Raw genomic sequence first — 22,132 nt, 5'->3', positions numbered from 1 at the left:
AGACATACTGCCTCTCCTGCTAATCCATTTTTTGCTACATCAATCTGAATTGTAGCATGGTATCTACATGTTTCATGTCTATCAACATCCCAGAGGGATTCCAATGGCATGATTAATGCCCATACATCCATCGTAGCTCTGTAACAAGTGGCTAAAGCCAGACATAATTTAGGGTCCTGGACTGAGTCCTGAGGCGTTCTTTAAAGCCAGTATTGTATCCGTGGGCCGGATGGGAATATTGCTTATGACAGTTTAATACAGCTGCAGTATTATAGCAATTCATCTTCAGACATCTGCACAAATGCCCTCTCTTTCCACCTCTCTAAATGCCACAGTGAGATATGTTTATAGGAGCCCTGAGAAAGGCCCATGGTACAGGATAAAGAAGAGAAATCAACCATTGCTATATTACCTACAAGTTTCAGTAGATGACAGTTGAACATAATAATAAATCAACCAACATATGTACATTTCAACATATATGTTGACTTAGAGCCTTCCTGTCTTCCAATAGGCCAGAAAATATATTCTAGATAACTTACTTGGGAATTCTGGACCCTCCCATCTTCTGTCCTCACAGTCTCTCTCTGTTCATGTATATCTTGTAAACTATAGACCTATATTTCCAAGTCCTTATGGGCCAACACCTGGCACTTTGTTGGAAGATTCTTATATGACTATTTCCTCCATGTGAACGTTCTATGAGAGCACCCAAAACAGGGGACCGCTATTTGGTTCTGAGTGCAGTAATTTATTCCACCCTGACTCCTCTTCAAGGTCAGAACTAGTGGAGAAAAAACCTAGGTGGAAGCCAAAAATATTAGCATATTCCTGGTAAAGTTGGTTAGGAGAAGGAGCCCTGGGATGGGCTCCCAGATGGGATTTCTCACCCCCTCAGACACCCCAAATTATATTTAACTGCCTAGTCCCATGCTGAGTAGCACAAGCATTGCAGGAAGTTCTTGTCTGATCTCCACAAGAAAGCAGATGATATTCTTTTTGAAGGGAGAAATTCTGAGACGGAAAAGATAGGCACTTTCTCTGGAACATATCCCTAAGTTCCTGTTTTGAAAGCCAGCAGGAATGCAGGGAAATGGAGAAAATGGTCCTCTCTCCCAGCCCCAGACGTGCCCCTCAAGCTGATCCCAGTTCATGGATTTCTTTGAAAATCATCATCTTTTACCACGGGGCTAGAAACCTGGAATTTCAACTTCAACCTACTCCTCTCCTTCTGCCCAACACATACAATGAACTACTGGGCTGCAGAGATTTTTGCCTCAACAATTTTCATGATTGTTTTCTTCTCTTCTGACTCCTTGTTACATAATCACTGGCAGCCCTCATCCCCCTGAATGGTGCCGCTGGTCTAGTAGTTCAGGGCATGGGTTCAGAGTCTGGCTCCATCACTTACCAGCTGGTGGGCCTGACCTAGGGGAAGTTACATAATGTCTCTGAGTCTCGGTTTCCTTGTCTGTAAATGGAGAAAATAATGGCACTAACCACAGGATTGCAGTGAGAGTTAAAGGAGATACATATAATGCAGATGAAATCCTTAGAATAGCACCAGGTACCTTGTGAAATCTCAAAAATATCAGGCACTAGTATCATTGTTTGTTTGTAATTACTATCTTGGGAAGTTGAAAAGCAAGTTTGAGGGCAATGACTATAGTAAAATCCAATTTTTATACAATGAACTGTGTGTGGACATGTATATATTTGATATGTTTTCATTGTAGATAAAAGTATGCAATGATAAATACCTAGGTCTTAACACTGATAGCTAAGAGGTACAGCTGTGGGAGGGTGGATGTCATTCACTTTTCCTGACACATCAATGCCCCATGTGATGTTTTACAATGAGCATGCACTGTTTGCCAATCAAAGTAAAGGGAGTGTCCCACATCAGCTTCTAGCATTCATTTAGGTCCGTGGCCGGCAAACTGCGGCTCGAGAGCCACATGCGGCTCTTTGGCCCCTTGAGTGTGGCTCTTCCTAAGCCTTAGGAGTACCCTAATTAAGTTAATAACAATGTACCTACCTATATAGTTTAAGTTTAAAAAATTGGGCTCTCAAAAGAAATTTCAATCGTTGTACTGTTGATATTTGGCTCTGTTGACTAATGAGTTTGCCGACCACTGATTTAGGTTGTTTGTGTTTTTAGAATGATCAGATTCAGAGATTTAGAAGGAGTAATCCCCTACTCAAAATTTTGCCTCCAGAATGAAATCCAAGTAGGTTTATACAAAGCCCTTCCTGATCCAGCATCTGAATTTACTCCACTAATCTCCTCTACTACCAGTTCCTTATTCCTCCTGGTCAAATCTTTCCCATACTTTCCCCCTTCACCATGCAGGACATCTCTCCCCTTGAGCATTCCATCATTCTTTATGCCATGATGAAGTACCTTTTCCCCTGCTGTGAATGCCCTTCTCTAATTCTAGTCTGTGAGGTGCTTTTTTTTCTTATATTACAAGAAAATGTGATCATTTGCCAATCTTTTCAGTTTGGCTCCTGTGGCCTCTAGTCCCAGTTGCCTTACCCATTCTTAGCCACGGTCCTACAGAACACTCAGTGGTGTACGTGGTACTTTGAGGTAGATGCCAGGCCTTTATAAGGCACCAGTGGTGCTCACTTTGCTACTCACAAGACCTTTCCCGCTTAGCGGTGGTCCTGTTTGGAGTCCTGCAGATTAAGTCTGTGATGAATGGTACTGTTGGCCCTGTCAGATTGATCACCTGAATATATCTGAGATAGTGCATGACTTCAAGGAAACTGTCATCCAATTACTTTTCTAAATGTGAGTATTCAATGGAATACTACGATGCAGTAAAAAAGAAGGAATTCTTACCATTTGCAACAGCATGGATGGAACTGGAGAGCATTACGCTAAGTGAAATAAGCCAGTCAGAGAAAGATAAATATCCCATGATCTCACTCATTTGTGGAATATAATGAACAACATAAACTGATGAACAAAAACAGATCCAGAGACAGAGAAGCATCTTTCAGACCGTCAAACTCAGAGGAAAGGTAGGGGAGGGATCAACCAAAGGACTTGTATGCATATAAGCCTAACCAATGGACACAGATACCAGGGGGGTGAGGGCATGAGTGGGGGAGAGAAGGACACATATGTACTACCTTAATCAATAAAGAAAAAAATAAAAATAAATAAATGTGAGCATGATTTTGCTTATGAAGAATCACCAAACTACATATAATCAATAGCAAGTATGGTTGTTGTGGAAAAAATTGTTGTTTTTTTCTGGGCAGTCAATGAGGAAGAAGAGAGGGAGAAAGAAGAATATGTGGGTATGTTGTGATAAAAGAAGAGAGTATATTGTCAAATTGCAATCTTCTTTTACAAATGCAGAGATAAATTTTGAAAACTTACAGTTGAATTTGGTCAGATATCCAATAGCACAGGAGAACATGGTTTAAAGGGAACTATATTAATACATTTGTAATAGTATTCTACATCATAATATGTAGTAGTATGAAATTGATAAGATGGTCTTTATATGGTAATGCAATTTGAATGGCTTTATGCAAAGATATGCGTTTTATAATAGTAGTATGAAATTGATAAGATGGTCTTTATATGGTAATGCAATTTGAATGGCTTTATGCAAAGATATGCAATGTTTTATAATCATTTAAAGCAAAAATGTCATTTTAAGTTCTATAATGTGCTAAACTGGTAAATAATGTACCAGGGTGGATTGAAAACTAGTGTATTTTATGTTTGATTCTTGAATCTTTAAGATGATGGAGGGGGGGAGGAACAAACAGAAGAACCTGAAGCAGAATATTAATGAAGTCCAATGTAATGGGTTGTTTTAGGTTTTGTTTTTTTTGTTGTTGTTATGATTAGTGTTATTTGGGTCCTGTTAAGAATTTTTTGTTAGACCACGCTCTCTACATCCAGGTTATTAAGTTGTTCTATTGTATATTATTGTGTGGGAACTTGGTTGCTGTATTTCTGATAATTTGGGAGTGACCAGAGACCAAACTGACTTTGTGTGTGTGATGTAAGGTAGGGGATGAGCTGTATTGTTTAAGGCAATTGTATTGGCACTGTGCAGGTGATGTTTTTGCCACTAGAATGCACGTGCATGAATCAGGTAACTGCCTATGTATCCATTGGTTTGAGGGTTCTATAGGGTATTCCATTGTCTATATATCTATCGCATATCAATACCATTCCTTATAACTTCTGGTGCTAGAGAATTAATTTTGATGTCTGTAAGCACGCCTCTGGGACTCTTCAGGTGTTGGAATCAGTGTCAATTTCCATGGAAAAATGCCTGCAATCATTTTTATTGGGATGAAATAGAGAAATGATACTGGCGGAACAGTGGGCATTGAATTCATGAGTATGAAGTACCCTTCCTTATGTAGGTGTTCTTATATTTCTCTCAGTAATATTTTGTGGTTTGAATGGGTTTTGTGCATCTGTGGGTGGATGTCTTCCTAGAGATGTAATGTTGTAAGGATTCTAATGTGAATGGTTTCAAATATGTATTTGCTAACTGTTATTTGTGTATGAAATTGCAATTGATTTGCATATCCACCAACTGCACTATAGTCACTGAATTCTGACGTATCTGAAGTGTAGGTTTCATGGTCTGGTATATGTATACACATGAAGATGCTTCCAGATAACTGGCAGACAGCAGCATGTTATCTGAAAGTGATGTTAGTGTTGCTTCCATTCCATTTCTATACCCTAACAATTACATATGAAAATACAATTAGGAAAGCTATTCCATTTGCAGTTGAATCCAAAAGAATCAAATCGATAGGAACGTAGTTAGGAACAATAAAAAGTCTCTATTCTAAAAACTACAGAATGTTGCCCACCACAGTTACAATAGATTTAACTAACTGGAGAGACATGCCAAATTCATGGACTGTGAGACTGAATATGGTGAAGATAACAATTCTACCCAAATGCTTCCATAGGTTCCACGCAATTCCTACCACACTTCTGGGATGCTTTCTTTTAGTCTTAGAGTAGTGAGGGAAATGGACAAGTTGACTGTAATAGATATATGAAAAGACAAAGGACCTAGAATAGCCAAAACAATTCTGAAAGAGAACAACACATTGAAAGGCCAACACTACCTGATTTCCAAACTTACTATAAAGGTACTGCAATCACAACAGTGCAGTAGGTGCTGACATAAGGATAAACATGCAGACCCACAGGACAGCAAAAAGTCAAGAAATCACCCTTACATTATGCTCATGTCAAGGGAAAGTCTTTTCAACAGATGATGCTGGGCTCATTGCATATTCATACACAAACATGGGTCCTTACTTTACACAAGAAACTGAACATGCATCATAGGCAGAAATGTGCAGCTACAAATGTAAAACTTCTGAAACAAAGCATAGCATACATTCTTAGACATGACACCAAAAACTTAGACAAAAAAAGAAAAAGAAAAGATAAACTGGATTTTCTCCAAATAAAAAACCTTTATTCTTCCAAATATATCATTAGGTAAATAAAGAGAAAAGCCACAAAGTAGGAAAACAGCCACAGACTCTGCAAATTATATATCTAATAAATGACTTCTATCCAGAATACATAAAGAATCCTTACAACCCAATAAGAACCTGATTACATTTTTACATGAGCAAACTTTTAGAGTCTAAATTTCATTACAGACAATATATAAATGGCTTGTAAACACAGGGAAAGATATTCAATATGATTAATCATTAGGGCAATGCAGATGACACTATAATGCAACCCGTTATACCTTTACAAGTATGGCTCTACTCAAAGAGATTGCCAAGATTAACTGTTGGCAAGGATGTGGAGAATCTAAAACCCCCATAACCTGCCGAAACCGGTTTGTCTCAGTGGATAGAGCATCGACCTGCAGACTGAAAGGTCCCAGGTTCGATTCCGGTCAAGGGCATGTACCTTGGTTGCCAGCACATCCCCAGTAGGGGGTGTGCAGGAGGCAGCTGATTGATGTTTCTCTCTCATCGATGTTTCTAACTATCTCTCTCCCTTCCTCTCTGTAAAAAATCAATAAAATATATTTTTAAAAAATAAAACCCCCATAACTTGCTGATGGGAATGTAAAATGGTACAGGCATTGTTATAAATAGATAGAATTTCTTAAAATGTTCAAGATATACTTGTAATATGACCTGGCAATTCAACTTCTAAGGAGTTGCTTCAAATAAATGAGACAGGTGTTTCCATTGCCAAGACTTGTACAGGAGTGTTCTAGCAGCACTATCCCTGATAGCCAAAAGTGGAAAGAGTCCAAATGTGTATCATGTGATAAATGGATACATGAAATCCATACCATGAAATATTACTCATCCAGAAACAAAACAAAACAAAAACTACTGACTCACTCTACACACGGATGAATCTCAACACCATGATGCAAAGCGAGAGAAGCCAGACATGAGTCCAAATACTATCTACTTTTATTTTACAAATTTTCCAGAGAAGGCCAATTCACAGACACAGATTGCTGGTTATCTAGGGTTGGAAGTGGGATAGGAGTAGTGATTCACTGGAAGCAAGTAGAGGGAATTTCTCAAGAGGATAGATATGTTCTGACACTAAATTAGAAAGTTGCCCAACTCTCTGGGTTTACCATAAACATTCAATGCATACTTTTAATGGTTGCATTTTATGTTATGGAATATGGTACCTCAAGGAAGCTGGGTAAAAAATGCACTGCCAATGTCCTACCACATCATATGCACCCCTTCAAAATCAGAAAAATTCATTTGAGGTGAGAGAATCAGAATAGTGGTTTCCTGAGAATGTGGTGGAGACTGGGAGTGATGCAAGGACAGTTTCTTGGGTGCTGGAGATGTTCCATCCCTTCACCTGGATGGTGATTGCATAACTATATTCACTGGATAAACATTATTCAAATGTTTGACTTAAAATGCATGGGCTTCCCTATAAGTGTACTTGAATACATCACAAAATAAAAAAAAAAACAAATAGGACATTGACTCATGCTAGCAGAGAGAATCCTATTGTGGTCTATTCCTTAAATTTCCTCATACTATCAGTTCTGCTTTTATATGGGGATATTCATTGAAAAGACTGATGAACAGTATAGCTTGAAAACACAACAAATCTGGCCACGCATTCTCCATACCTTCATGTGCCAGAGAGCAAACCCTTTCCAAACTCAGTTGGCTTCTAAGTGAAACCTGGGCTTCTCATACATTATGAAGACTTATATTTCCTCTCTGTTAAGAACTCAAATTCAGAATTCTTGCCTTCTCAAAATACCATGAAATTAATACTGGCACACTTTCCAATTGGCATTTTAGATATCCCAGCTCTATGTAGCACTTTGAACTATCCCTGCCCTCCATAAAGCCATGAAGGGAACATAGGGCTAGTGGTGGCAGCAGCCATTGGGGATAAGGAAAATCATGCCAGGCTGTGATTTGCAAGGATGGGTCCCTGTTAGGAGCTCACTTGTGGGGCTGGCCATGTCACACAATTTTTATGATTTCCCCCAAAGCTGGAAGTCATCAGAATGCAGAGAAGGTCAAATGAGATGAAATTTTTTGGGATGCTTGCCCATGCATCCAGTGTCACCCAAGGCCACTTCTTGGCATTATTAACAGTGGCAAATAAACAAGTTAGAAAATGTAACTTGTTTTCCGTTGCACAGCTTTTTTTTTCAATTGAGGTTATAATGAGTTCCCTGAAAAGTGCCTTATCTGCAAATATTGGTTTTCTCCATTTGGTTTAGAAATGGGTTCTCTAATGATCTGTATTCCAAACCAGAATTTGATTTGATCCCGGGGCAGTGTAATTCTGCAGGAGGAGATTAGATAGAAATGCTGAAGTCCTCACCGTTATTTCCACCTGACACACCTAAGACGGACAACACACATCATGGCCATTGACATTATTCCATAGGTTGCGAGGGTGGGCAGGGGTGGGGAATGGTGAGAGCACATCTTCCTACAGAACTGGACTAGATGCTTTGGGGGCCAAGGAAATAGTGATTTAAGGCCAAGCCCTGCTCTCATGGAAAATTCCGACCGACCCTCTTAGGGATGCTCCTCACAGAGAACAACCAGAAAGATAACAGCTGACATTTCTCAGTCTATAAGACAGCCTTTGTGCTAAGCACTCGACTTACATTTACTCCTAATAAGTCATCTACACAGAAATTCATGTCATAGAGTGCCCTTGCATATAGATTATAGTCCTCCCGCACCTCTCTATCTACAAGGCCCTGTGTGGTCTGTCTCTCTGACCCGGCATGTGCCATTCTTCCTGGGGCTTATGAGTTCAGCCACACCGGCCCAAAGCTGCTCTCTTCACTCTCATTCCTAATGATCATGAAATGGGATCCTTTGGCTCCTAGTTCGATGATACCTCTACAGAAAGGCCTTTCCTGACCATCCCCTCTGAAATAGCCTCAAAATGATTAAATCACTGGGCCATGGACACAAAGGGGCAAAGCAGCAATTTGAATCTACACCTTTGAAAGTGGGGGTCAAAAGAAGACAACATTGAAAGAGTCAGAGTGGAGGCTTCTCTTTACCCTGAGAAAACAATTTTCATTGAAAACTCTCAGGTTCGAGTTGAGGCAAAAAAATTCTCCTTCATGCTGAGTTGGGTTTCTTATAATGCCACATTTCAGAGTGACGGGAAGGTAGGAAGTTGTGAAGATGAAAATGAAGGACATTTGAGATCTTGGACCTGTCTTTGGGAGAGCTTCATTATTTCTCCTCATTACAGTAATTGTTGGTCTAAGACAAGATCTTTCCATCAATGAGACATTGAAAACTAAATAAACATACTGCCTAATACCAAGTGATGGAGGCAAAAGGTGGAATTCCCAATTAAAAATAGCTATTCCTTTTTCAAATTTCCCAGGAGCACAGGGTTATCCAGCTGCGATAATTGCTAATTACAGTTGGATAGTTCAGGCAAGTAGCCAGACCAGCACCCCAATGTTTCTAAGGGTCAACCATTGATTAGATTCCCGGCTCTTAATTAAATGTCACTGAATGATTAACTCATTAATCCTCAAGCCTTTCTGGAAGAGACCCTAGCTCAATATAGGAAACTACTGCTCAATAATTCCTCCACAATTCTTCTCTTTTGCATATAATCCTTTGGGGGAAAGTTTCGTGAGTCATTCTATTTTCCTTTCTTCTCAGCAGCCTTCTTCAGCTTCTGTTTCACTTGCTAATGACTAATGAGTGTGCTCCCTTCTTTGCTAAAGGTATAGCATGGTTAATTTAATGTTTTCCTCTGCATAGGAAATTTCAGGTGGGAATGTCTAGGACCAGGAAAGCACAATGCACATTGTAAGAACCTACTTACAGACTAATTGGGGAGGCAGTAAAATCGAACCACACGGGTTCACAACCCCACTGCGCTGATGACCACCTATGTCACATCTTGGTCAAGGGACTTAATCTCTGACTTCCCAATTGATCCCTTACTTATAACACTTGGAAAAGAATACTATTTATCTCAGGGTTGTTGGAAATTAGATAACATACATGAAAAGCAGGTAAACATCTGCCGAATCTTTTATAGATGTTTTTAGACTGAGCCTAATAAAAAAAAACTAGTAGGGATATGAGACTACAAACCTCAGTCTCTTGCCTCATCTGGCTTCTCCTATGGATGAGGAATATCCCCATTTTCCTTTGGGACAGAGTTCAGAAGAAGCTGAGACAGATCCTGCTAGCCTGGAAAAGAATGCATCTCATACTCAATCCCATTGTAATCTTGGAAACGGTGACATTTTATCTAATTTCCTCTGGAACCCACTCTCCCTTCTCGCAGAACTTTGCTATTCAGGATCACCACTGCTCTAGACCTGTTGCCAAATCCGTGTTCCATGGCCCTTCCCATCTTTCTTGCCCTTTCCATAGCATTGCATATGAAATCAGATCCTCCTGGATAACACACGGCCCTGGTTTTGCTTCTACTCCCTTCCATTTTCATCCCCTAGGCTGCTTTCTCCCTTTCTTATGGGACTAAGCCATGCCTCCATCCTCTTTTTTCTCTACACTCATCCCTATTTTTTTGTTTATAAATACCACCTAGATGTGGATGACTACCAAATGTATATTCCCCTATCCAGAACCCCCTCCCAAAGGTAAGCTTGTTGAAATAATAGCAGCTCTCCCAGTGGTGACACACCATCTTCATTTTCCATTCAGAATGCTTACAATCTTTTATAGTGCACCCCACATGGATGGCCTCAGGGCAAGGCAGATTTCTTACACAACTCAACCTGTCATGTGAGAAATGCCCATGTGACAATTTTTCATGGTTTTCACACTTGTGTAAAGACCATTCTCTAAACAGGCAGTGGTCCTCAACCTTCCTAATGCCACAACCCTTTAATACAGTTCCTCATGTTGTAGTGACCCCCAACCATAAAATTATTTTCGTTGCTACTTCATAACTGTAATTTTGCTACTGTTATGAATCGTAATGTAAATATCTGATATGCAGGATGTATTTTCATTGTTACAAATTGAACATAATTAAAGCATAGTGATTAATCACAAAAACAATATGTAATTATATATGTGTTTTCCGATGGTCTTAGGCGACCCCTTGTGAAAGGGTCGTTCGACCCCCAAAGGGGTCGTGACCCACAGGTTGAGAACCGCTGGGTTAGAGAAACTGTAGCCTAGTGAAGAGGAAGAGTGATTTCAGCTAGGATAAAGGGACTGGATGAGGGTACCATGAACATCAAACATCTTCTTGCTCAGCCACACACCATAGATGTTTTTAAACTCCTTTTGCTTTCATGGCTCTGTTATGTCTATTAATATCTATTATGGATGGTGAGGAACTGAAAAAAATGCTGCAGAGAAACCAATCCTTATCATCCACAGCAAATGTCCTATGAACATGGAACATTTCTATCACCCTTGAATTATAATACCAGATTGCTATTGCTTTACCGGCTCTTTTATTCATTTAATAGTCATCGTTTTTTTCTCTCCTTTAGAAGAAGAAAACAGTTAACTCCATCTAAAGACTCTGGATTAAGACATTAGAGTAGCCTCAGTTTGCTTAGCTGTAAAATGGGAAAATAACTCCTCATAATCAAAGAGTAAGATAAATACTGCATTAAAAATGTGGTATTGCTGCCCTGACCAGTTTGGCTTGGTGGTTAGAACGTCAAACCTCTGACCAAAGGGTCTGGGTTCAATTCCTAGTCTAGGGCATGTACCTGGGCTGCAGGCCCAATCCTGTTCAAGTTGTATATAGATGACAACCCATTGATGGTTCTTTCTCTTTAAAAATAAATGGGAAAAAATACCCTTGGGTGAGGATTACTATATATATGTGTGTGTATATATATATACACACACATATATATATACATACACATATATACACATACATATATACACACATATGTATATATACATATGTGTGTATGTATATATTGTTGCTTATTAAAGTGAAGTGTTATGAACATATAAAAACATAATTTGTAATTATGCATGCAACCCCATTTTTCACAAGGAACCATGGAGTAAGCCAACATGTAGTCTGAAGCAGAACAATATTTGCAGAATTCTGACAATATGCACACAAGTAGGCTGCATAATTTCAGAGCAAAGCTAAAACACAGGCTCTTGAATCTCAATTTACATCAGGAGTATTCACTTCCAGAAGATAATCTCTTTACTGAACACAGTGTATATGTAGATAAACTAGAATCTTCTATAATTAAAAAGAAGGTTCTATTTCCTTCTGATAATGTTTTTAAATCCATTAAAGTTTTAAGACACATAAAATGAGAAACACTGTTACCTCAAAAGGCTAAAGACAAAATGCCCATGTTTCCTTTCTCTTGGAAATTCATGTGCTTTGAAAATTGAGATCAATGAATGAATTTTAAGACAATGGCTATAGTTATTCTACCTGGGCAGGATGTAAAAGCTTAAACTATTAGACTAAGGTTATTCACAGAGGTTGGTAACCATTTTCCTCCTAGGATGAAACCAGAGACCATAAAGCCAATGGCTAAACACAAATAACTTCTGGTGTGTGCAAATTACGGAAAAATAAAAATGATTTACTTGAGGGATTATGGGTTTGACTTCTCTGGGAGTCACTATCTACCACTATTAATGGATAATTTGGACCATTTGTTGAGTACTTACTTATGGGCCTGGCATTGCACTAGGATGTATATAACTCTTTAAATCTTCTTAACAATCACTTTTGGTTGTTTGGCAGGTCTTAGCTTTTTGCCCATTTTATATAATGGCTCAAGGAGTTGGAGGACCTGGCCCAATATTAAAAATCCGAACTTTTTCTGTGAAAAACATTCTTTGAGATGAGCAGGTATTTTCCTGGCTGGGGGAAAAAACAACCCAGATGAAAATTATCTCCAGACCAGCTAACAGAAAGACTAAAGATCTTAAATACATAGCTTAACCAAGTTAAAATACATAATTTAAGCTAGGAAATAGGAAGATGTGACCAGGCAGGAGCTTCTGTGAAAAGAAGGTTGAGACTATTTGAAATGCACCTGAGATTATGAGAACCATGAGATGTAGAATTCAGATTAGAAGCCTGTGCATTTTTTTCTGGGTGCCATCCTAGAAGGACACCAGACCACCAGGTCAGTGTTTTAAGAGGGCAGTTGCCATGAGGAAACAAAAGATCTGCAAACTGTGTTCCATGTAGAATAGCTGGACAACCTAAGGTGATTTAACTGGGAAGAAAAGATTCTAAGGTCTATGTATCCTCTTTGAATCAAAGGAAGGGACTACCTTGTTGAGGAACAATTCATCGTGTACCTTGTGACAGCAAGAATTGAATTTCTGGAAGTTGCAAGGAGTCAGGCCTATCTTTCTTATACTGGATTTACATAGAACAGCCCAAGCTGTCCAAGTTCGGATGAGAATAAACAGCCTTGAGAGCCAACAAGTCCCCTGTTGTCTGTGGTACATAAGCACAATAGACAGAGGTTAGCAGAGGGGACATTCAGGCACTACATTACTCTGAACGCTCTCCTAACTGAGGATACTTCAGATCTTTGATACAATTTATTCTGATTCTGGGATTTAGAGAAAAAATGTGGTGACACAGCCCTTAAAAATTATCTAGGCTTTTAGTATTAAAATTGAAAAGATAGAAAATTACCCATTAGTGAAATAGCCCTGGGGCACATACATTTCCTTTATTTTCAGGTTAGCAACATCAATGTTTTTCTTGCTCACTGTTCCTCTCAGAATGCCAAGGACATAGATAGCATCAGGGTCTAACTGATTTCTCAAAATACATTCAATATGCTGTTCCCTTTCAAAGAAGAGAAAGGTCACAGCCATCATCTACAAGATTTGCATGATCAGGTTTGAAGGAACTTAACTAGTTTTTTAGCACCCAATGTATTCTAACTCTTTCACAAAGAACAAGTTCTCTAACCTTTGAGACTTAACCAGCTGTGTTCCCCATTAGATGGGTCAGGAAACTGAGGCCTGGAGAAGTATCTTGCCTAATGTCTCACATCCAGTGCAGTGACAGTTAGGTGCCCATCTCAGATTTCAGTGGCGGGGACTTCCTAACCAGAGGGAGGAGTATGGGTTCCACCAAGTTGGGAGCCCACCTGGCCTGCCAGGTGACAGCTACCACACCACAGCAGGGGGCATGTAACTTCATTTGAGTTATCTTGGCAAAAGCTCAGGAACCAAAAAATTAAAGACAACCAAAAATATCCATCTCAGAAGCCTCATCAAAGGCCTCATTCATTACCTCAGCATTCAGCTTGAAGAAAAGCACCCGTGTGATGGATATTCCCTTTGGGGAAGATGTGGAAGCACACGCCTACCCACAGGGCTAATCTAGGAGCGGTTTCTGGATGGAAACTGGGGTTCAGGGGAGGTGCCGTAAAGTAGGAGCTTCCTGCTTTATGGGTCGGCTCCTCCTGCTCCCTTTCAGCCAGTAGGCTCTTGGCAATGACGACTTGTCCACAGCTCTCTGGTAAACTGTCACCCACTCCTGGGTCAAATCCTGGTACTTATTTGTTAACCTGATTGATTGAATATATTCCTTTCCTTCCAGAGGAGATCACATACCATTTACCTGGGTCCTTCCTTACTCTCATTACAGCATCTCATTTCCTCCCTTATTATTATACGGATGAAAAATTGACTCCCCATCGATCAATACTCCTCCCACACCTCCCCTTCTCAACTGCTCCCCTTGTCTCTAACTGTACTTAGAACTTCACAGTTCAGTCACATTCCTTCTTTCCTTAGGAACTTTGCAATATCTGTGTCAACAGACTGCTTTCTTGCCGCAAACCAGAGGAAAAATTGTGCTTTTCAGACGAAATTTGAACCAGCTAAAGGGTCCACTGAACTAGTTCAAATGTTCATTAAAAAGAAACTATGCTTTACCATTAAAAAATGAATTGGCACCAATGGGAAAATCAACTGTATATAGTTTTCCTGGAATCCCTTTAAAATCCCAGGGTTTAGACAGAAATATCGAGCGACAAATGGAACCTTCCTCTCTCGTACACTATTAACTGTATATTCATAACTGCTGGGGTCATGTTCCTATTATTGAGTCATAGAGCAATGAGTCTATGTGGACTGTGATGGGCAGGAGAGAGCCTCCAACCTTGGCTTGAGGGAAGCAACAGAAGGCAGGAAAGATGGTGGCCTCATGTTGCCACACTGGCACACCAGGGGGTGTTCAGAATCAAAAATAAAGTTCATCAATGGCCCACAGACCTGTGTGAGCTTGCTTGCGATTTACATAGATTTTTCTATGGCGTTTGAGTCTTGTCACCTGCTACAATGCTTAGTTGAACTTGATTTTAAATTCAGTAAAATTAATTGTCTGAGGCTGACTCCTCTCCGCTCCCCCCCCCCAAATAAATAAATAAAAGGTTGCAGTTTGTACAGTCTGACAGACCTGGCCTTGAATGGTCCCCCTGCCACATTCCACTGGGTTATATTAACATCCACTGAAGACTTGCTGGTATCAGTGCCTTACAAAGATGCATCATCTCCTTTTATCCTCAGAACATTAAGTGGGCTACTATTGCCACCCAATTTATGGCTGAGGATGAGGCAGTACAAGTGGAATAGGGAAACTAAGACAGGTAGCAGAGCAATTTACACAGGTACACAAGGTCACCTCCATAGAAATAACATGTAGATCTCTGTGTATTTCAGTTCCAGACCCAGAAAAGCAGCAAAACCAGGTGGGCAACACCAGGATCAGCTGCAGTGACTGAAGACCCCCTGCCCTGACACTGACCAATCAGTGGAGACCACGACCCTGAAAGAGTAAACCTGGAAAACTGACAAAGATTCTGCTGAAACTCTCCCCTGAGACCTAAGATTCTCACCAGTGAGAAAGAGATTAAAGCCTCAAGAGAAGGGATCCAGTGTGCCTGTGCGTACTCCCTCTGGAGAGCAGCCCTGTCATTCCCTCTTCCCTCTTCTTCCCTCACAGGCATGGATCTTCTAACCCTAAAGCAGCGGTTGCTAACATTTCGGACCTCAGGAACCACGAGTGGTCCGCGGACCACCGGTTGGTGACCGCTGCCCATGACACATGAGGCTTGCAACCAGGGGAGCAATTGGCAGCAGCAGCTTGTCCCAGGCTAATCCCTTGAATCTGATTCCAAGCGCCCCTGTTCTCTGGCTTCCCAGTGAGTTAAGGCAACCCATCCTAGGCTCTCCTGTTGTTTCTTCTATGCTAAACCCTTTGTTGTTTTACTGTCCCCAGCTTTAATAAATGTTCCCTCATAGTCACCTGGACTTGTGTTGAGAAATTTTTCCTGCATGAAGTCAAGAACCCACACACTACCTGCTCGCCCTAGGCAGACCCAGTAAGGAGGAGACGGAGCCATAGTTGAAAGGACTTACACAAAGTCACATACTTTGAAAGTAGTGGTCTTATAATTTGATCCAAAGTCTACCCATTTGCAAAGTTTTTCCTCTACACTTACTATTTCCAGTTTCTAAATGGGGAAGTCTGAGGGAAATCAGACCTACTTTTTAAGATTATGTATGCTATGTATTGTTCAGACACCCCCCCACACACACAAACTGGGTTTGAACCCTGGCTCTGCCCTGGCCTCCTTTAAATAGCTGAGCTGAGTTCTGAGTCATTTGCATAAGAGAACAAGCCATTGTTGTCTATCTGGGAGTGGTCCTGGTGATCACATGCACATAAAAATGAGACTGACTGGGAATTGAACTGGCAACCTTTCAGTGCACACTAGTAGGAGGATGCCCAACCAACTGAGTCACACCAGACATGCCTCTCCTAGCTCTTAAATTTATGCTGCTGAAATTGGGAAGGAAGGTGGGGGAAAGACCCTATCATTGACAAATTCCCTTTTCACTGGTATTCTCAGTGCCATGAATTCATAAGTAACAGATGCTACAACAGCTAGGATTACCAGAAAAACACAATGCACAGTGCATGGGGAAAAATATGAGAGAGGAAAATGCATTTCCGTATCCAAGAGGACTGATTGTTAAGCAGCAGTGAGAATTTAAAAGCCAATCTCTGAACTGCCTCAAACAAGTGCCTCTGGAGTGTTCTGGCAGGCTGATGAAGAGGACAAATTCAGGAATTGCAATTCAGAGCAACTGGCCATTCATCCTGAAAACACATGTGCTCTGGGCATTATTTATCCCGCAGTTATCTTTCATTGCTAAATGAATCTGCGGCATCGCCTGTTTGTTCCCTGATTCTTTGATGCCTGGTGTCAACCAGGCGGTTAATAACTGTCAACTGAGATACTGTATTGGAGGGACTATATATATTCAGTGAAAGATTAAATTAGGAACACAGCCAGACCACCTACTGGGCAGGAAAGTATTCTTCACTAGAAAATAACATTACCATCCTAAGGATAAAAAGAATTTCAAGTGAGAGACTTAGGATTTTCCTCCCCAAAATGCAGGGTGTGAATTATCACCATCAACTTGGGCTATGTGTGGCTTGGTCTACTTTAAAATGCCCGCCTGGCCCATCCTTTGTCTATCACAGGCTTTGAGACTCATTTCTGCCCAGAATTGAGCTGATGAGCCCCAGCACACCCATATCATTCTTTGTATCCGAACTCCTCAAATCAAAACATTCAGGCAGAATGACAGAATTGAAATAACACTGACTTCGTAGTCAGAACACCAGAACTTGATGTTTTCCTTCCCCTCTTTTTACTGGCCCTCAGGTCCCCCATCAGTAAAGCATGGTCTCACATAAGGATGTGTGCTGTAGCAAATTGCAAGCATTGCCTTGTAATAGTCTTCCCATTGTTTGCAGTATGTGTAGTTTGTTCAAACTTGGTTGGCCCATCAGAGGACTATTATGAGGAATGCAGTTCAGATTTAAAAAGTGAGCCAACTTGTCATAGGTGTTCAAGTCCATGTAAGATGAAGGCAGACTCCTGACATGCAAAGAAAATACAAAACTGAGACTTGGGGTGGTTAGGGCTCAAGGAAGAATAGCTCTAGTGGACAGGATAGAACTCGGCCCCAGGGCAGAGTTGGGCTCTCTTTGCACTCCCAGACTGAAGTCAGTGGTCGTCCACCAAAACTAGCTAAACAAAACCAGGAAATCAAGATGCTAAGGATAAATCTACCGTGGCATTTTTATCTCTGTAGGCCCCCACAAAGCTTTAAGACAACTGTTTTTTATCACATTTGGGCTACTGATTAAAAAAATAAATCAGAGTTACCCAAAATAAATAAATAAATGGCAGGCTATAAATGTTCAGAGAGCCACACCTGTGCGAGCAGTAACAGAATTCTAGTCCCTACCCAACCTGAAGGAAATACAATAGTCCCCACTTATCCTTGGTTTCAGTCACCCCAAGTCAACGGTGGTGCAAAACTATTAAATGGAAAATTCCAAAAGTAAACAGTTCACAAATTTTATACTGAACACCATTTTGAGTATTATGATGAAATCTTGCACCATCCTGCTCCATCCTACCCCGGACGTGAAACCATATCTTTGTCCACCATATCCACACTGTATATGCTCCCTGCCCAGGAGTCATTTGGTAGCTGTCTCGGTTATGAGAGAGAGATGAGAGTGGGAGGACTACTGTATAGCATTCTCAGAAACATGGTTGCTATAAAATTCAAAAATCAGTAATATTTATTCTTTGCTTTTCTTTGATTTTTGGTTCTACTCTTGTCATTGGATTATAATAGAAACAGCTAACACTGAGACTTCTTAGATATCAAACACTATACAAACACTTTATATAGAAGTAGCTTATTTAATCCTCATAATCAACCCTTCTACAGATGAGAATATGCAGACTTAGAGAAATGAAGCACTAGGTTCAATTGATAGAGCTCCTTTGAATATAATTGATGGAGTCAGAGATTGAACTTAGTTCTGGATGATTCTGCCAGGAGAGTTTTTGTGACCTGAGTCATTTCATCTCTGGCACTGCTCTTTGCTCCTCTGAAAACAGACCTACCTGCAAGGAATGATCAAGCACAGTGGCTATGGCCTATCTCTGGGCTTCTTCACATGGCATCGATAGGCAGATCTGCATCATTTACAACCTCTAACTTATTCTGACACATTTCTTGGTGCTCCATTCACCTTAGACACTCGCTTGAGCTCTAGTAGTTAATCTGACTGTGCTCACATGCAATACCATGAATTATTGTTACACAACTGTACCTTTCCAATCCTGTATTTCATAACTGCGGAATGAAATGTGATATATCTGATAGGTATTTTCTAAGTGATATATTTAGAAAATTATTACTTTCTGTGGGTATTTTTTAGAGCAAATGTTTAGAAGAGTTATAATTTAATAGTCTATCTCTGCTACAGAAAGCCAACCTTTAGTTTATATATCCAAATATTTTGTACAGGCTGTTAAGACAATCAGTGTTTCATACATTCTCCTCTTGCCATTGTGAAATTGCTTCTTAAATAAGAACACTAACAGCATGTATCTTGAGAGACTCTATTGTTCAGAGAGTATAAATTTTTTTTAATAAAAATTAAATAAACATTACTAACAGAACTTGGTTGAATACCCAAAATCAACTGAAGGCTGGGCAGTTTTTTTTTTCCTTTAAAACCCACATCTGCTCATCACTTGAAATTTTACCCCTACCCTTTTCATTCTTGTTGCCCCTGAGCATCTGTAATTGGCATCTCAGATTTCCTATTTAGTGAAGGGTCTGAAATCCCAGTATCCAAATTTGTGACACATCTGAAATGCTCAGTTTGGCTGCTTCAAAGAACCATCTGGGTTGGTTCAGCTGGGTAGATTGGGTATGAGCCAGGTTAAAAAAAATACAGGGGATGGAGTTGCCTTTCAAGAGTTTGGTTGTTTGTGCTTTACAGATTTGGCCATAAAGTCATAAATTAGGAAACAGTCTCAATGGGTGAAAATCCTTTCAAAGAATCATCCATTCTAGTCTTGACTTAGTACTTGGAAAGCTCTTCTTCATAACTAATCTAACATGGTCTTGCTATGATTAACGGAAAGGCCACATTGCGTTAACTTCAGCCTAGAGAGGAAAATCTCCCAGGCAATCGTACAAAGTTGTAAAACTATCACGGTAAACTCATGATCAGAGAGATGATAGGAGTTAGGAATAATTGAGGATTTCAGGTAACTGCTGGCTCAAACCTTCTTCCAATCAATAATAATCTCTCTCCAAAATGTCTGATTTTACTTTCTGGACATAGTAGCCTTCACTCTTCTTTCTGTCCTTCAGTGGTCTCATTTTTATCTGCATTTGGGTTGCATTTCACTGGAACATCTCAAGTGTTGGCCACTGACTTTCTAAATTGGAGAGGCTTAAGAAGGCAACCATTATTCCACTGATCATCCTCTGCTATATTGAATATATTCCACCTAGCATCCCAGGTGACTTTTCAAAACATGTCCTCATTCATTCAACCTCTTCTTAACTAAATGTTCCTATAACTGCTTGACAAGGTTTGGCCTCAATACAATTCTGGGACTGAAGGGAACTCCTCCAAAAAAATGAGAAACTCAAAATGACACATCTCCTTATAGATGACCCTTCCACAGGGTGTCTAGTCACTCCAGACCCTCCCTCTGAAAAAGATGCCCAAACCAGACTTATTTAGTTCTACCTCATCGCAGAACGTCACCACTTCTCTCCATTTCTCAAACCAAAAGCCTAGAAGTCATTATTGATTAATTTATGTCTCTCCTAGAACATCAGTGAGTCCTGACCCCTCAACCTCCAAATTTTATCTCCAGTATATCACCTTCTTACCAACTCCACTCAAATCAGCCTTTAAATAAAATAATTATCTCTCATCGTAACAGCTTCCCCCCTGGTCTCCCAATTATTACTCTAGCCTCCTTGCCATCCATTATTTTTAGGCAAATAAAGACATTATAATCTTACACTCAGAAATCACCACCATGGTTAACGCTATGTCTTCATACATATTTTCTATGAGTGTATGTGTAATATACATACATTGTTTCTTAACCAAATTGAAAATATATTTCCCCTACTCTTTTATAACTTTTTTCTAGTTGATAATATCACCTGTGCATTTCAGTAATTTCTAAAATTTCTCCAGTGATCCAAAAATGTCTTTACAGCTTATTTTCCCCTAATTCAACACCATACTTTAATCATACTCATAACCTAGCATAGTCCCTCTCTTATGTTTCTGACTTCTTGAAAAGACTGAGCCAATTTTCTTAACATCCTTTCTTCACAAAGAAGTCTGACATTTGTTTCTGTAAATGTAAATCAGATTAGTTGACCCTCTTTTTTAAACATATTAAGAGCCTCTCACTGTATCTAGAGTAAAATGGAAACTTCTACTATGGCCTACAGGTCTTATGATCTGGCCTCTGCCCAACCTCACTGACTTAACCTTCTAACTACTCTTCTCACAAAGTACCAGTCATACAGGCCTAATCTCTGATCCTCAGAGATGCCAAGCTTTTCTTATCTCAGCACCTCTGTGCTTGCCCTCTTCTCTGACATTCTCATAGTCTTCAGGTCTCAGTTCACATTATACTGCTTCTGAGAAGTCATCCATTTTCCAATATAAAGTAGTCGATGTCCCCTATCTTTGGTGACTCCTAATGAACCATGCCTCTGTTTTATGCCCTTGTGTGACCCCCTCCCACACTGACTCTGGGCTTGCCCATGTGACTTGGTTTGGCTAATGGGACATCCAAAAACATGACAACCAGCTATGCATTGAGAGCACTTACACATTGGAGCTTGTGCACTTACTAGTAGTGTCTAGCTGCCATTCTATAAAGAAGCTTAGGGAGGAATATGGAATGATGACAAAGTGAAGAGACCCTGGAGGATGAGAAGTCATCGTGGGATGTTCCAGCCCCAACTGACCTCCCAGCTGAATGCAATTGCATGAGTAACTTTAGCTATCGCACATGGAGGAAGAGGACCACTCAGTTGATCCAGTCAACTCAAGAATCGAGAGAATTGATAAATCATTGCTGTTCTAAGACAGTACTTTTAGGTTGGTTTTCACACTGCAACTGATAAGTTTTTTCTTTTAATATACTTCATAGCATTTATCACCATCTGAAATAACCAAGCATTCCTGTTGACCTGATTATTTCCCATCTCCTGCCATTGTAAGCTCCATGATAATAAAAATTTTTGCCCGATTATTTACCACTGTATCTTCAATGCTTCTGAGAGTGCCTGGCACCTAGTAGGCACTCAATAAAAATTATATAGTGAATGAATGATATATGCATCCCTATGTTCATAGCAGCACAATTTACCATAGCTAAGATTTGGAAACAGCCTAACTGCCCATCAGCAGATGAATGGATTAGAAAACTGTGGTACATCTACACAATGGAATACTATGCTGCTGTAAAAAAGAAGGAATTCTTACCATTTGCAACAGCATGGATGGAACTGGAGAGCATTATGCTAAGTGAAATAAGCCAGTCAATGAAGGAAAAATACCACATGATCTCACTCATTCATGGATAATAAAGACCATTACAAACTTTTGAACAATAATAGATACAGAGGCAGAGCTGCCTCAAACTGATTGTCAAACTGCAGCGGAAGGCCAGGGAGGGTTGGGGGGCAGGAGGGAGGGGGGTAAGAGATCAAC

The 22,132-nt window shown here is 40.1% G+C and overlaps 2 long non-coding RNA genes across 3 annotated transcripts in view; both read right to left on the bottom strand.

Moving 5' to 3' along the window:
* LOC106726822 overlaps positions 1-22,132 on the bottom strand; it is a 146,420-nt gene that overhangs the window by 13,344 nt on the left and 110,944 nt on the right. The gene's annotated exons all lie outside the window — the stretch shown is intronic.
* Positions 141-15,294, bottom strand: LOC106726823. Its single transcript, XR_001362932.1, has 3 exons — positions 15,245-15,294; positions 14,527-14,532; positions 141-151 (listed from the first exon to the last, which is right to left on the bottom strand). It is a non-coding gene; the product is annotated as an uncharacterized LOC106726823 (long non-coding RNA).

This window comes from Myotis brandtii, unplaced genomic scaffold (genome assembly GCF_000412655.1).
Source record: "Myotis brandtii unplaced genomic scaffold, ASM41265v1 scaffold32, whole genome shotgun sequence".
NCBI classification, from domain to species: domain Eukaryota; kingdom Metazoa; phylum Chordata; class Mammalia; order Chiroptera; family Vespertilionidae; genus Myotis; species Myotis brandtii.
This window is presented reverse-complemented; position numbering and strand designations above follow the sequence as displayed.